Below are 14,896 nucleotides of genomic sequence, written 5' to 3' on the forward strand. Positions count from 1 at the left end.
ACTACTTAAAATCCCCTTTTCATGACAGTTTATAAAAAAAGTTAGCCCTCATTAGGCATTAATAAATATATTAATTTAATAATTAAATTGTCCCTTTTGTTTTATCTCGCGCTTAGCAAGAGGAATAGGAAGATAGTCATCAGTTTCATGACATGTTTCTGTTTCTGTTTGTGGTAAACTCCCGTAGGAACTCGGCAGGACAGCATTTTTTGCTGGTAAACGCCAAGCTGGTATATAACCAATTACCTTGGAAACATTTTACGTCTAGGTTAATCAGTCATAGTGGCTGACGTAATAGACGACAGATATCCACTCTTGGGCCTTTTTATCAAAGTGGAGACTATGACAGAGTTGGGATTCAAACTCACAACCTTGCGATTATGAGTCCAATGCTCTAACCATTGGACCACACGACCCTGACATGTCGTAAGGATGTCCCGGTCCTATGTCAAAACTCAAAGTACATGAAGTAATAATAATGAAAATTTTAGCTCTTTTTTTTTAAGTGCGATCCATATCCACCTTACAATTTTTCTACAAAGTGCTTGAAATATAAAGCTGTAATTGACTCTTTTTTTCAGATCGGAATATCAAAGTTTCATGATTTTCATGATCAAAGATGTATTTAGAATGCCTAGATTCTAGGTTTAAATATGAAACACGCGCGCGCATGTTTATTCAAATATTCAACCAGGGACTCAGTTTAATAATTATGAGGGGAGCAATAAAAAGCTCTCCTAGAACTTTTAAGGAGAGCGGTAGAGGAGCACTGCAAAAAGCTCTTCTTTAACATACAAGGGGAGCGTTTTTTCCAATTAACAAAACGGATGGAGGAAATATATGAACCAAGTTACAATCAACAACCAAAGGAAGGAAACAATCGAATATATGCAATATTTATGCTGTACCTCATTGAACATGTTATTGTAATTCTTGAAATATAATTGTTTTACAATGTATTGTAATGAGATTGTGTGTTATAAAACCTGTTTGAGTGAGGTTTTGACTTTGGCTAAAGGTTAAGTCACTGACAATTTTTTTTTTTTCGGGGGCTCCATTTTAAATTTTTTGTCAAATTTCGGGGGCTACTTTTTGCATTTTGGGGGCTATTTTCAAATGCTCTTTTTGTATTTTGAGGAATACCTGTTCACTTATTAATGGATTATGTTACTTTTTGTTTAATATTGTATGATTTTTAAAGTTATTTTTTCATGCTTAGAATCTTGGATGTGGGTGTGTGTGTGTGACTGTGAGTTGGACTTGGATATAAATGAATTCAATATCTAATTTCTACTCCGTCTATTCCAGTACAATACCCTGTACTCGGCCATGTACATGTAATAAAGGCCCACATAACCGGGCTCGGGACAACTCGGACCACGGGACATCTCGGACCGCGGGCCGAGTTGTCCCACCCATTACGATATTTTTTTTTCACAAATTTGCGTCTATTTTTCCGTCATTTCGAAATTTCTTGTAAATCTTTTCTAGAGATATGGTCTGATGGTAATGTTCTTCACTTTCTATTACTTTTTTTTTGCTGAAATAAATAAAAAAGTGTAATTTTAGGCGTTTTTCGACAGCTCGCGATTTCCATAGGCGCGCGTGTATTAACTGTGTAGGTGCTCGGCTCGGCCCCGCTCAACAACTGACTTGATTTTGTGATCATTTCTCCTCAAGTTACCACTTTTATCGCAGAAGATGGACTTTCTTGTATTCATATCCATTTTTTCATCACAAGGATAAAATTTGGTGCATTTGCACGATTTTGTTAAAGTTTTTCACCTTTTCTCTCTGGTCGCAAGAAGCGAACAACCGATGAACGGTCCGCTGCTCTTCATCGCAATTCTACATAGCTCGGCCGCCTAAACTGGCGGGATGGGATTCAGCCCGAATCCCCAATGGAAGTGGGCGTGCACAGTCAAAGAGCTGAGCTGCAGTGTCGTACAGGCTCTGCCTTTTTTTTGTAAATATTTATATATATATTTTTATTTTTTTCTATTTTTATTTTCCCTGGTGTAGAGCTTTAAGATTGTAATAATTTAATATACTTCAATTTCTTTGACTGAGTGTGACTGTGGTGTGGATGTTTGAGTCGCACAAAAAATACTTTTACGTGGGTGGGGGCTCGGGGCGGTTCACTCCTGCCCCCGAAATGTGAAAAATATTTGCGGTGTAGCTGTGTTGGCATGCCGGGCTGAGGGTAGCCATCAAAAAATTTTTTTTTTTTTTTGGGGGGGGCTTAATTTTTAATCAAATTGATTATTTTTAGGCCTATTAATTTTTTTTTTACATTTTTTGTCTCACCTGCATAGCAGAGTGAGACTATAGGCGCCGCTTTTCCGACGGCGGCGGCGACGGCGGCGGCGGCGTCAACACCAAATCTTAACCCGAGGTTAAGTTTTTGAAATGACAGCATAACTTAGAAAGTATATGGACCTAGTTCATGAAACTTGGCCATAAGGTTAATCAAGTATTACTGAGCATCCTGCCTGGGTTTCATGTCACATGACCAAGGTCAAAGGTCATTTAGGGTCAATGAACTTAGACCATGTTGGGGGAATCAACATCAAAATCTTAACCTAAGGTTAAGTTTTTGAAATGTCATCATAACTTAGAAAATATATGGACCTAGTTCATGAAACTTATACATAAGGTTAATCAAGTTATAGTAGTTTTCAAAATCAGCACTGCTGCTATATTGAATCGCGTGATGCAGGTGAGACGGCCAGAGGCATTCCACTTGTTTTTTTTTTATATTGAGTTTCCCTGGTGTAGAGAGCCGAGTTTTAAGTTGCAATAATCAATATGCTTCAATTTCTTTGACTCTTGAGTATGACTGTGGTGTGGATTTTTGAGTTGCACAAAAAATACTTATATGTGGGTGGGGGCTCGGGGCGATTTTACTCCTGCCCCCGAAATGTGAAAAAATATTCGGGGTGTAGCTGTGTGGGCATGCTAGGCCGTGCTGAGGGTAGCCATCAATAAAAAAAATGTTTCATTGGGTCTTACTTTTTTAATGGAACTATAATTATTTTTAGGCCTATTTAATTTTTATATAAATTTCATTTTTATATTGAGTTTCCCTGGTGTAGAGAGCTGAGTTTTGGAGATGACGAGAGGGAGGAGGAGGTGAGGGATGGCGATGGTGAGAGGGATGAGGATCTTTGATGAGAGGGGTGCATGGAGATGGTGAGAGGGACGAGGATGTGAGGGATGGGGATGATCATGGGAGGAAATCCCAGGGGGGGGGACGTGTCCCCCTACCAAAAATAGTAAGGGGGACACAATATCAAATGTCCACCCTACTATTTTTCTTCTTGAATAATGGAGAACAAATACATCATTCACAATCGAAATAATACATGTATTTAGGACTAAATGACCTTATATTTTTTAAAACACTTTTTTTTCTTGTCAATTATTTTTGGGTTAAAAATTGACCCTATATTTTGGGCGATAACCTTTTTTTTTTATGCTTAATTGTCAAACTTTCCAGCCCTTGATCCCCCTACCTTTGGGGACAGATTTCCGCCCATGGGGATGATGATAGGGACGAGGATGATGATAGGGATGAGGATGATGGGGAGGGATGGGGATGATAAGGTGAAAAGCCGGCAGAGATAGATAGATTTAAGAAGAAAAATCCGTTCGACGAATGCCGTCATGTAGATTCCGTCCCACATGATAACCCAAAACTTCACATATGGCTTGATTTTTGTTCTAAATCATGTTATGTGATGAAAAATCATACTAGGCCCTACAAGTATTTGGGTTACATTGAAAGAAAATAAGGGTAATCTTTTTTTCCAATTATCAATAAATTAAATTCTTTATTCAATAAAAATGATGAATTTATGATTTTGAATTTCATTTCTTTTACATATTATGTGGTTTTTCTTTTTGATTAAATTTATTTTATTACTTTTTTTTCATCACTGCATCATGATTTTTGTCTCACCTGGATAGCAGAGTGAGACTATGTAGGCGCCGCTTTTCCGACGGCAGCGTCAACATCAAATCTTAAAGGGATGGTCCGGGCTGAAAGTATTTATAGCTAAATAAATAGAGTAGTATGCACTGAGCAAAATGCCGAAAATTTCATCAAAATCGGATAACAATTAACAAAGTTATTGAATTTTAAAGTTAAACAATATTTTGGGAAAACAGTCGTCATGAATATTCATTAGGTGGGCTGATGATGTCACATCCCCACTTGTTCTTTTGTATTTTATTATATGAAATTAATTCAAATGTTTTCCTCCAAGAACTAGAAAAATTGGATTGACAACTGATTTAGTGCATTAGATATTTATTGCTGCAACTTATTTCATTATAAGGGAGACATATTATTCACACAAGTATGAAATAATGAAAAAAAAGAAGATTTATGTAATAACATAAGAAAACGGAAAGTGGGGATGTGACATCATCAGCCCACCTTATGAATATTCATTACGACTGTTTTTTACAAAATATTGCTTAACTTTAAACTTCAATAACTTTATTATTTTTTAACCGATTTTGATGAAATTTTCGGCATTTTGCTCAGTGAATTCTACTCTTATATATATGTATTAAGATATAAGTATTTTCAGCCCGGACCATCCCTTTAACCGAAGGTTGTAAGTTTCTGAAATGACAGCATAACTTAGAAAGTATTTGGACATAGTTCATGAAACTTGGACAATCAAGTATCACTGAACATCCTGCAGCAAGTTTCAGGTCACATGATCAAGGTCAATGAACTTTGGCCATATGGGGGTATTTGTTGAATAACTAATTTTGAATAACTATCTTATAGTAGTTTTCAAAGTCAGCACTGCTCCCGGGCACTGCTGCTATATTGAATCGTGTAATGCAGGTGAGACTGCCAGAGACGTTCCACTTGTTGTATGTACAGGGCTCTCTTTTAACTCAGTTTTTTTTTTTATTGAAGAGACTACTTTTTCTCTAGAAAACAGAAATAATAAATAAATCATTTAAAGGGATGCTCCGGGATTAAAATATTTATATATTAATAGATATAGTAACATCACATATTAAAGTGCTTATTTCATAAAAATCTGATAACAAATAGGGGGGTTATTGAATTGAACGTTTAAAAATTAATCAATCTAATTTCATATAATAAAATATAAAGAAAAGTGAGGATATGACATCATGAGCTTGCTTATTGAATATCCATGAAGACACGCCAGACCTGTATCACCAGAATAATGCAAATCATTCTTTAAAATGCAGCGATAATTTTGTTATTCCTTATCTGATTTTGATCAAATTTTCATTGTTTTCTTTGTTCAAATCATATCATTTTCAGCCTGGAGTACCCCATTATCACTTATATATATAACTCATTAATATTGCCACAATTTGGTCCAGTTGTTCAAATTATCTAGTAAATACAATATATTTTATTATTACAGAAGCTTGTCATTAGAGTCATTGAGAAGGTGATCATAGAGCTAATGCTTGTGTCAACAATTTATCAACTACGTGACCTGCAACTTGCATAATTTATGTAAATATATACCAAAAGTCAACATTTTTTTAACTGGTACACCTTAAATGATTACATCCATTATTATGATACCAGGAACTAGAAAATGTAGATCGGAAAACAACACTAGGGCAACTTAGTGTTAGATACAGATTTCAGTTTTCTAGAATGGGTGATATTCTATTCAAAGAAAAACAAAAACAACATCACTCCAAAGGAACTGGAAAAATTATTTGATAAAAACAAAACCCTCTTCATAGTTGCTCTTTGCAATATCGTATTGACCACCCTTCTCCTGTTTTTAAAACCCAGACAAGCATGATTTGTTGCTACCCCCCCCCCTTCCATGTACCTGTCATTTCTTTGTATTTTCCCTTGTTTTCTTTGTTTTTTCTATCGATCGATGTATCAGTGTTTAGTATTGTCTTTTTTTATACCAGAAATAGAATATAAATTTAATTGAAATGAGAGTGATGAACATAATGAGAAAGGGAGACAATGATAAAATAAGAATGGAAATAAAATATTACAATTTACAGAATATAACATATACATGTATATTTCTATTTATTCAAAGTTCACAATTCATTTTTATTCAGGTTTACATTTAAAATTTAAACAAGTTAATTAAGGGATTAAGTGATGCATTTTGGAACAATACTAAATTAAATACATTTTATATTGGATAAACAATAATTGGTAAAAATACAAAACACAAAACTTCTAACTCTATTCTTTCCTCCTGTAAAAAATTACAAACTAAATGAAATGGACATTAGTTCCAGTGGCAAATCGGGGGGGGGGGGGCACATTCCACCATTCCACCCCCCCCCCCCTTGAGAGGTACTCAAAAGGCAACTGCTTGTCAAATTTTTCCTGGGAAAAAATTATGATTTGGTAGTGAAGACCTTTTGTCAAAAAATTCCTATACAAAATGCCCTCCGGCCCTGTAGGGAAATTTTGGATCCGCCCTTGATTATATTTCAAATGGGAATAAGACCGAGTGGCCCTAAAACTTGATTGAAAAAAATATTCACAACTGCAGGGCAAGGCTTCAGTCTCCAAGCTCACGACTGTGCAAGTACATCCACTTCCATTGGCAATTCCGGCTGAATTCCACCCTGGCAGCCTGACATCCACCCTTACCAAGAAATAAAATTAAAGAAAGTAAATCAGGGAAAAACAAGGAATGGCACAATGAATTACATCAATTTATTTTAAATCCTGTAAAAAATAAAAATAAGTAATAATTAATTTAATTAAAAATTAAGCCCCCAAATAAAACATTTTTTTTACTGATGGCTACCCTCATCCCGGCATGCCCACACAGCTACACCCCAACTATTTTTTCACATTTCAGGGGCAGTAGTGAAATCGCCCCGAGCCCCCACCCACGTAAAAGTATTTTTTGTGCGACTCAAACATCCACACCACAGTCATACTCAGTCAAAGAAATTAAAGCATATTAAATTATTACAATCTTAAAGCTCTACACCAGGAGGGAAAATCAATAATATAGAAAAAATAAAAAAATATATATACATATTTACAAAAAAAAAAGGCAGAGCCTATACGACACTGCCAAGCTTCAAGCTGTAGTTCACTCTCTCACTCAGTCAAGCTCAGCTCTTTGACAGTGCACGCCCACTTCCATTGGGGATTCGGGCTGAATCCCACCCCGCCAGTTTAGGCGGCCGAGCTACGTAGAATTGCGATGAAGAGCAGCGGACCGTTCATCGGTTGTTCGCTTCTTACGACCAGAGAGAAAAGGTGAAAAACTTTAAGAAAATCGTGCAAATACTCCAAATTTTATCCTTTTGATGAGAAAATGGAGTTAATGGAATACAAGAAAGTCCATCTTCTGCGATAAAAGTGGTAACTTGAGGAGAAATGATCACAAAATCAAGTCAGTTGTTGAGCGGGGCCGAGCCGAGCACCTACACAGTTAATACACGCGCGCCTATGGGAATCGCGAGCTGTCGAAAAACGCCTAAAATTACACTTTTTTATTTATTTCAGCGAAAAAAAAGTAATAGAAAGTGAAGAACATTACCATCAGACCATATCTCTAGAAAAGATTTACAAGAAATTTCGAAATGACGGAAAAATAGACGCAAATTTGTGGGAAAAAAATCACGAAACGGGTGAGACAACTCGGCCCACGGTCCGAGTTGTCCCGTGGTCCGAGTTGTCCCTGATTCACATAACCTCGTTCGTAGGATGAGTGACATACCCTAACTTTTCCTGAAGTTCTTTCAAAACGCAGATCTCCATGAAAATTGCATTTCTCTCTGGGGGAGTCTAAATTCGGTGAGAATGTATTCATTAAGAACTTAAATATACATGACAATGAAGAAATCATCAAACTTTATTGGCAGTTTTGAATAATATACCAGAAATATAAACTCTGTCTGAAACAGAAAATCACCATCATTGAGGCCTCTACTGAGCGAATTGTCCCCCAGAGCTCTGGCAGAGAGACAGAGCTCTGACTGGCTAGCTAGAACAAACGCCAATGCGTGCGCGAGCCTGCCGCCGGCCTTGTAAAATAGATGGAGCTTTGTTTGATGATTTATTGTCTGATATTTACCTCATCCCCTAGAAAAAGAAAACAAATGATTTTTTAATTATAATTCATCAATAAGGTAACTTATTTTGGATGTTAATAGGCCGTTTTGAAAAGCAAAGCCGAATGACAACTCACCAATGCTAGGTTACTAGACTCTGGTATTTATTTCCTCTTTTATCACAGAATTGTGATATCTGTAGGGGAAACATGTGCATTCGAAATTGCACATGGTGGTAGTCATAATGGACCCCTTTACATGCAACTGTTTCCCGACCATTGCGTTGATTTTTTTTTCCATACCTGGTACCATGTGTATGGAAATACGTGGTACAGAAAAAAAGACGCAAAATTTGAAACTGCGCTCCTCGCTATTTTCAAGGCTTATTCATGATTTTGAGTGTGGATTTTGGATGATTCTTAAATGGCAAGCGGAGCTCGAGCATATGGCGCTAGTGGGCCATTGAGTTGTTATCACTCGGCAGTAATTCCGGGGCCGGGGCGACATTCAGATTTCCGCGCAGCTCAGCGATCGCGAGGCGCGCTATTAATCGCGCTACCTAAAATGGATTAAGGCGCGCATGTAGCGCGCGATCGCTCTCGCGCGCCTTAAAATCGAGTCCCTGATTCAACTTGTGCTCGCATTATTAATGTAGGAAGCCCGGGGTAGGAAGACCCCCTATTACTCATCCTTTTTTATGATTTACAAAACATTGATTTTGATTGATTTATTTTATTTAACCACGGTAAAAAGCCCTTGATCAGCCTCGATATCACCCTCGATATGGCTGTTTACAAAACATGAACAGAGTGGCCCATTTTTAGGTCTAAATCTCGATTTTTTTTTCTGCTCGCGCTTCGCGCTCGCATCAATTGTTGAATTATCATGATTATATAGCTATCCTGTTCACGATTACAAAAATTGATTAAAATTTTCCATTCTTTCTTTAGAAATTTTCAAAAATTTTCAGCTCGCGCTTCGCACTCGCATTTTTTGATTGTTGAAATATGTATAACACCTTCATGGCTAAGTGCAAGCAGTCCTTAACAGGTACCTTTTCAACAGGTACTAGTTCAAAACGTATATAAAAATTTTCTGCTCGCGCTTTGCGCTCGCATTATTAATACTCATCCTTTTCATGATTTACAAAACATGAATAGAGTGTCTCGTTCAGTAAATATTATAGGACTAAATCTCGAAATTTTCCGCTCGCGCTTCGCGCTCGCATCAATTGTCTACTTATATATACCTATTCTGCTTGAGTTACAAAAAGTGCTTAGAATTTCCATTCTTTAGGTGAAAATGTCACCAAAAAAAATAACGCGCTCGCATTATTTGATTGCACGCAGTCTTTAACAGGTATCTTTTCCATCAGTTCATTTCTGCTCGCGCTTTGCGTTTGTAGTAATTATTAAGTTGCATACACATCTTTTCAGGATAACAAACATTGCCCAGAATGTTCAAATTTTAGGAAAAAATACATAACATTTCCTAAAAATTAGCTCGCGTTTCGCGCTCGCATCATATTAATAAGGATTATGATATGATATATAATAATAATAATAACTAGATTTTAATTCGTCATGCGGACGAATTAGGTGGTCTGTCCTTATTCTCGCCATCATGATCACTATTACCATGTTCAAGCAGATCAATATGATCTTCATGATGACAACGGAATGTTCATTATGGATGGAATATTTGTGAAAGTCGGGAGATGATAAAGAACTGTGAAAAGGGACTCTTTGATATATGAAAATACATGTGATATGAAAATAGTAATTATAATCTGTTTAATCTTGCTAAATTTTAACTTTCATACCTTTTAAATACCAAAAAGGATCATGTACGAGGTGGTAAAAAAAAAAAAAATGAAAAAAAAAAATCATGTTGTTCACCCCAGGACTCGAACCTGCGCCCCGAGAACGCAAGTCAAGTGCGTTATCCATTGAGCCACGATATTCCCCATAGAGATTACACGTTCCCATAGAGATTACACGTAAGCAAATTTGAGAATTGCAAATCCAATTTTGCAAGCGAAAAACGGGCATGATCCCGGCATCTGATCAAAAAATAAAGGGCACATTCCGAAAGCTGAGAATCTCAGCTACAACATATTCAAAGCTCAGAGATAACTGATAAAAGAAAATGGAGATATAGCTCACGAAATAGAGGAATGTAGAATCTAGTTTTGAGAAAAAGTCATGTCCCTTAGAGATTACACGTAAAATGAGGAAAAATGACATGCCTCTTTTCATCGCAATTTTACACCATGATGCGTTTTTCAAAATGAAAATTCATGTTAACTGACGAGAAAGAGTACACTCTAAACTACAACATATCGAAATCTGAGCGAAAAATAATCAATATTCACGGAGTTATGATCAAATTTGCATAAATTTGATGACGTCATTTTTGAAAAAATGAAATTTTCAGTTTAGGCGCAATTTTGATGACGTCATTATCAAATTAAGGGACAATGGTGACATGAAATGAAATCTACAACTCATACTCTATCGATATATGAAAAAAAAAATTGGGGTCAACGGACTATTTAAAGAGCTACAGTGAATTTTCAATAGACATGTTTTTGCCCATATATGGCCTGTAGTGAGAGCTCGCGCGCACACGTGCTGCAAACTTTAACGGGTGATAATTTCGTTATTACTTGTCGTAGAAGGTTGATCAAGGTATCAAATTGTTCAGAATTATATTATCGGTGCATTGATATAAAAAAAATTGGCGATTCTATGTTGGAAGATGCAATTACGCGCGAAAACGCGCGCGCATGTGCGTGCGCGCGTTTTTTGCAAAATGCTTAAAATGGCCTGAAACGTATGGAAAATTAATTTGGAACGAATTTGAGCATTTTAAAATTTTAATGCGCGCGTACGTGCGCGTCGAGGTGCGCGCGCGGAATTTGATGAAATTTTTAGTTGACCGTTGACCTGAAGTTGATGTATACCAAATATAGTTGATTTTTTATGACTCGTTATCGAGATATGATAATGACCTGATTTTTACAAAATGGCGCCTGGATGACGTCACGATGACCTAATGACCTTGAAAAAAGGATGGCACACTTCCAAAAGCTTAGAATCTCAGCTACATCATACCAAAAGCTCAGGGATAACTAACAAGAAAAAAATGGAGATATAGCTCACAAAATAGAAAAATGTAGAATCTAGTTTTGAGAAAAAGTCATGTCTCATAGAGATTACACGTAAAATGAGGAAAAATGACATGCCTCTTTTCATCGCAATTTTACACCATGATGCGTTTTTCAAAATGAAAATCCATGTTAACTGACGAGAAAAAGTACATTCTAAACTACAACATATCGAAATCTGGGCGGAAAATGATAAATATTCACGGAGTTATGATCAAATTTGCATACATTTGATGACGTCATTTTTGAAAAAAATGAAATTTTCAATTTAGGCGCTATTTTGATGACGTCATGATCAAATTAAGGGACAATGGTGACATGAAATTAAATCTACAACTCATACTCTATTGATATATGAAAAAAAATTGGGGGTCAACGGACTATTTAAAGAGCTACAGTGAATTTTCAATAGACATGTTTTTGCCCATATATGGCCTGTAGTGAGAGCTCGCGCGCACACGTGCTGCAAAGTATAACGGGTGATAATTTCGTTATTACTTGTCGTAGAAGGTTGATCAAGGTATCGAATTGTTCAGAATTATATTATCGGTGCATTGATATAAAAAAAATTGGCGATTCTATGTTGAAAGATGCAATTACGCGCAAAAATGCGCGTGCATGTGCGTGCGCGCGTTTTTTTGCAAAATGCTTTAAATGGCCTGAAACGTATGGAAAATTAATTTGAAACAAATTTGAGCATTTTAAAATTTTAATGCGCGCGTACGTGCGCGTCGAGGTGCGCGCGCGGAATTTGATGAAATTTTTAGTTGACCGTTGACCTGAAGTTGATGTATACCAAATATAGTTGATTTTTGATGACTCGTTATCGAGATATGATAATGACCTGATTTTTACAAAATGGCGCCTGGATGACGTCACGATGACCTAATGACCTTGAAAAAGTTAATTTTGCTAGAAATCATATGGCTTGATGACTGACAGAAATTTGAAGGAAATTGATCATGTCAATTTCGAATGAACGTGTGTACAAAAAAGTGTACGGAAGAAATAAAAATAAATAAAGAATAAAGAATAAAGAAAGAAAATTCTGGCGAAATCAATAGGTGATCTGTCGTTGACAGACCACCTAATAATATAGGGTATTTATATTGCGCACATATCCACCTTGTTAGGTGCTCAAGGCGCTCCTATATTACCCGGCTAAGAATTTATAAATTAAGAAATTATGAAAATAAAGCTAAGAAGTGACTAATGAGGACTACCCCTTCAAAGAAACAAACACAAATCATCTTCGAGCTGCCGATCGGGGAAAATATGGCTGAAACAAATTTCCGCCCCCCCCTATAGGCGAAGGCTGGATCCGCCCCTGTGTCCCCCCTACCTTTTGGGAGAGATTTCCGCCCCTGGTTGTGCACCTCCTATTTCATTTTCCAAAATCACTCATGTATGACCATCCAGGCGCCATTTTGTAAATTTTAACTCCATTTGCATACCATTCCTAATCTCGTCCTAACTCCCGCATCCTGCATGCTACAGACTTCTAACAAATTGCAGTAGATTGTTTAAGAATTGCTCTTTCATAGAAAAAATACGACTTGCCCTTCAAAATTCAAATTCAAATCTAAGACAGTCTACGTTCAAAATGTTCATATTTATTGAAATGCAAATTAGGAAAATCGTAAAATGGCCATAACTTCCTTGTTTTTATTCATTTCCGTCTCATATTTTCATGGTTCACTAATGGTATCATCTTTCACAATTCATCAAATTTTTACGCATCAGTGACTATTACATTTACAAATAGCGCCCTCTATTGCAAAGTCAACAAATAGTAAAATGACAATAACTTTGTTATCATTCATTTTGGTCTTATATTTTCAGGGCTGGCTGAAATGTCATCCTTCATAATCCATATGCTTTTTACGCATCAGTAACCATTACATTTAGAAAAAGCGCCTCTATTGCAAACTAAAGAAATATGAAAATGACCATAAGTTCCTTGTTTTCATCCCTCATAATTCAAACGTATTTTTACATATCAGTGACCATTACCTTAATAAATAGCGCCCTCAATTGAAAAGTGCAAAATAGTAAAATGACCATAACTTCCTTGTTTTAATTTATTTTGGTCTCATATTTTCAGGGTTTGCCAGTTGTATCATTTCACATAATTCAATTGCGTTTTACGCATCAGTGACCATTTCTTTATGAAATAGCGCCCTCTAATATTTTGAAAATATATATCATCTATAGTTTTCTCTTTATCTCCTTCTGTTTGTTGCCCTCTATCACAGCACGGGCGTCAATGCATGCACATCGTTCTGATACGATTGCAGTTCTAGTTAAAATTATTATTATCATTATTATTTATTACTACTATCATTACTACTACTTCTACTACTCCTACATGTATATCTCATTAGTCCATATCAAAAACTTGTCGAAACAGATTAAAGATTACTGGTGTCAAACATCAGGAGTTGACTTGTACAATCTTATTGAGATAGGTACAAAGTAATTCAAAAATCTATTTGTACGACTCTTCAAACTTTGAAGACGTTTTTTGGAATGCAGCCATTAATAGCAACTATGCAGAAGGTATTTGTTATCTGCGAGAATGTCTTTGACCTCACTAATGACATTATGTCTGTAATCAAAGTTTACTTCAATTTGAATACCTAATATCTTACCAGCCTGTTTGATAAGTCTGTTAAATTTCATTGCATCCTTCATATAAAACAGTCTAAGAATGGACTGGTCAACATGAAAAGACTTCAGTTTTCAAAGATAATGAAGCCTTTGATAGCCTTTTGCAACTGACCATTTGGTATGGTCTTCCCAGTTAAGTTTGTTGTCAAATTACATTTCCCAGATATCTGAATGTAAGACATGTTCAATTTTTTCTTGATGGATTTTTATCTTAGATGATACATTAATTTTCTTACGATAGTCTACAACAATTTCCTTTGTTTTAGCTTCGTTAATTTTCAGACAGTTGCTGTCACACCAAGTTACACACTCATCTAGACATTTGATGTAATTTGAGTCATCAGAATCCTTTGGTATGAGATTAACCAAGGCCGTATCATCAGCATACTTAATTATAAAGGTATTTTCTAGTTTTGTTTGACAATTATTAGTGTACATGTACAAGATAAATAATATATTCGAAAGTACACATCCCTGCAGCAATCCTGTACTGGTGTGAGTACATTTGAAAGATGATCCGATATGAAGACTTGTTGTTTCCTATTTTGGAGATATTCTACAAACCAAACAAAAAGCTTCAAATTTACCTGAAGATCCATCAATTTTGGGACCAACAGTGCCGGTACCATTGTGGGTGCGTTGTGGTATAGTGGTTCTGACTCTCGCCTTTGAAAGAGAGATACGTCGGTTAGAATCCCAGACATAGCGTGATTTCCTTCAGCAAGAAATTCATCCACACTGTGCTGCACTCGATCCAGGTGAGGTGAATGGGTACCCGCAAGGAGTAATTCCTTGCATGCACTGAGCGCCGGTGATGGTAGCTTGAGCTAAACCCGGGGTAATAATAGCAGCGCTTTATAAATCCAGCTATTATTTTTATTATTAAAAGCTGAAGAGAAGTCCATGAAGGTAGTCCTGGCATAACAGCCTGTACGATCTGTGTGCTGCTGGACAAGGTGGATAAGTAGAAGAACAGCATCACCAACGAAC

This window comes from Lytechinus pictus, chromosome 2 (genome assembly GCF_037042905.1).
Source record: "Lytechinus pictus isolate F3 Inbred chromosome 2, Lp3.0, whole genome shotgun sequence".
NCBI classification, from domain to species: Eukaryota; Metazoa; Echinodermata; class Echinoidea; order Temnopleuroida; family Toxopneustidae; genus Lytechinus; species Lytechinus pictus.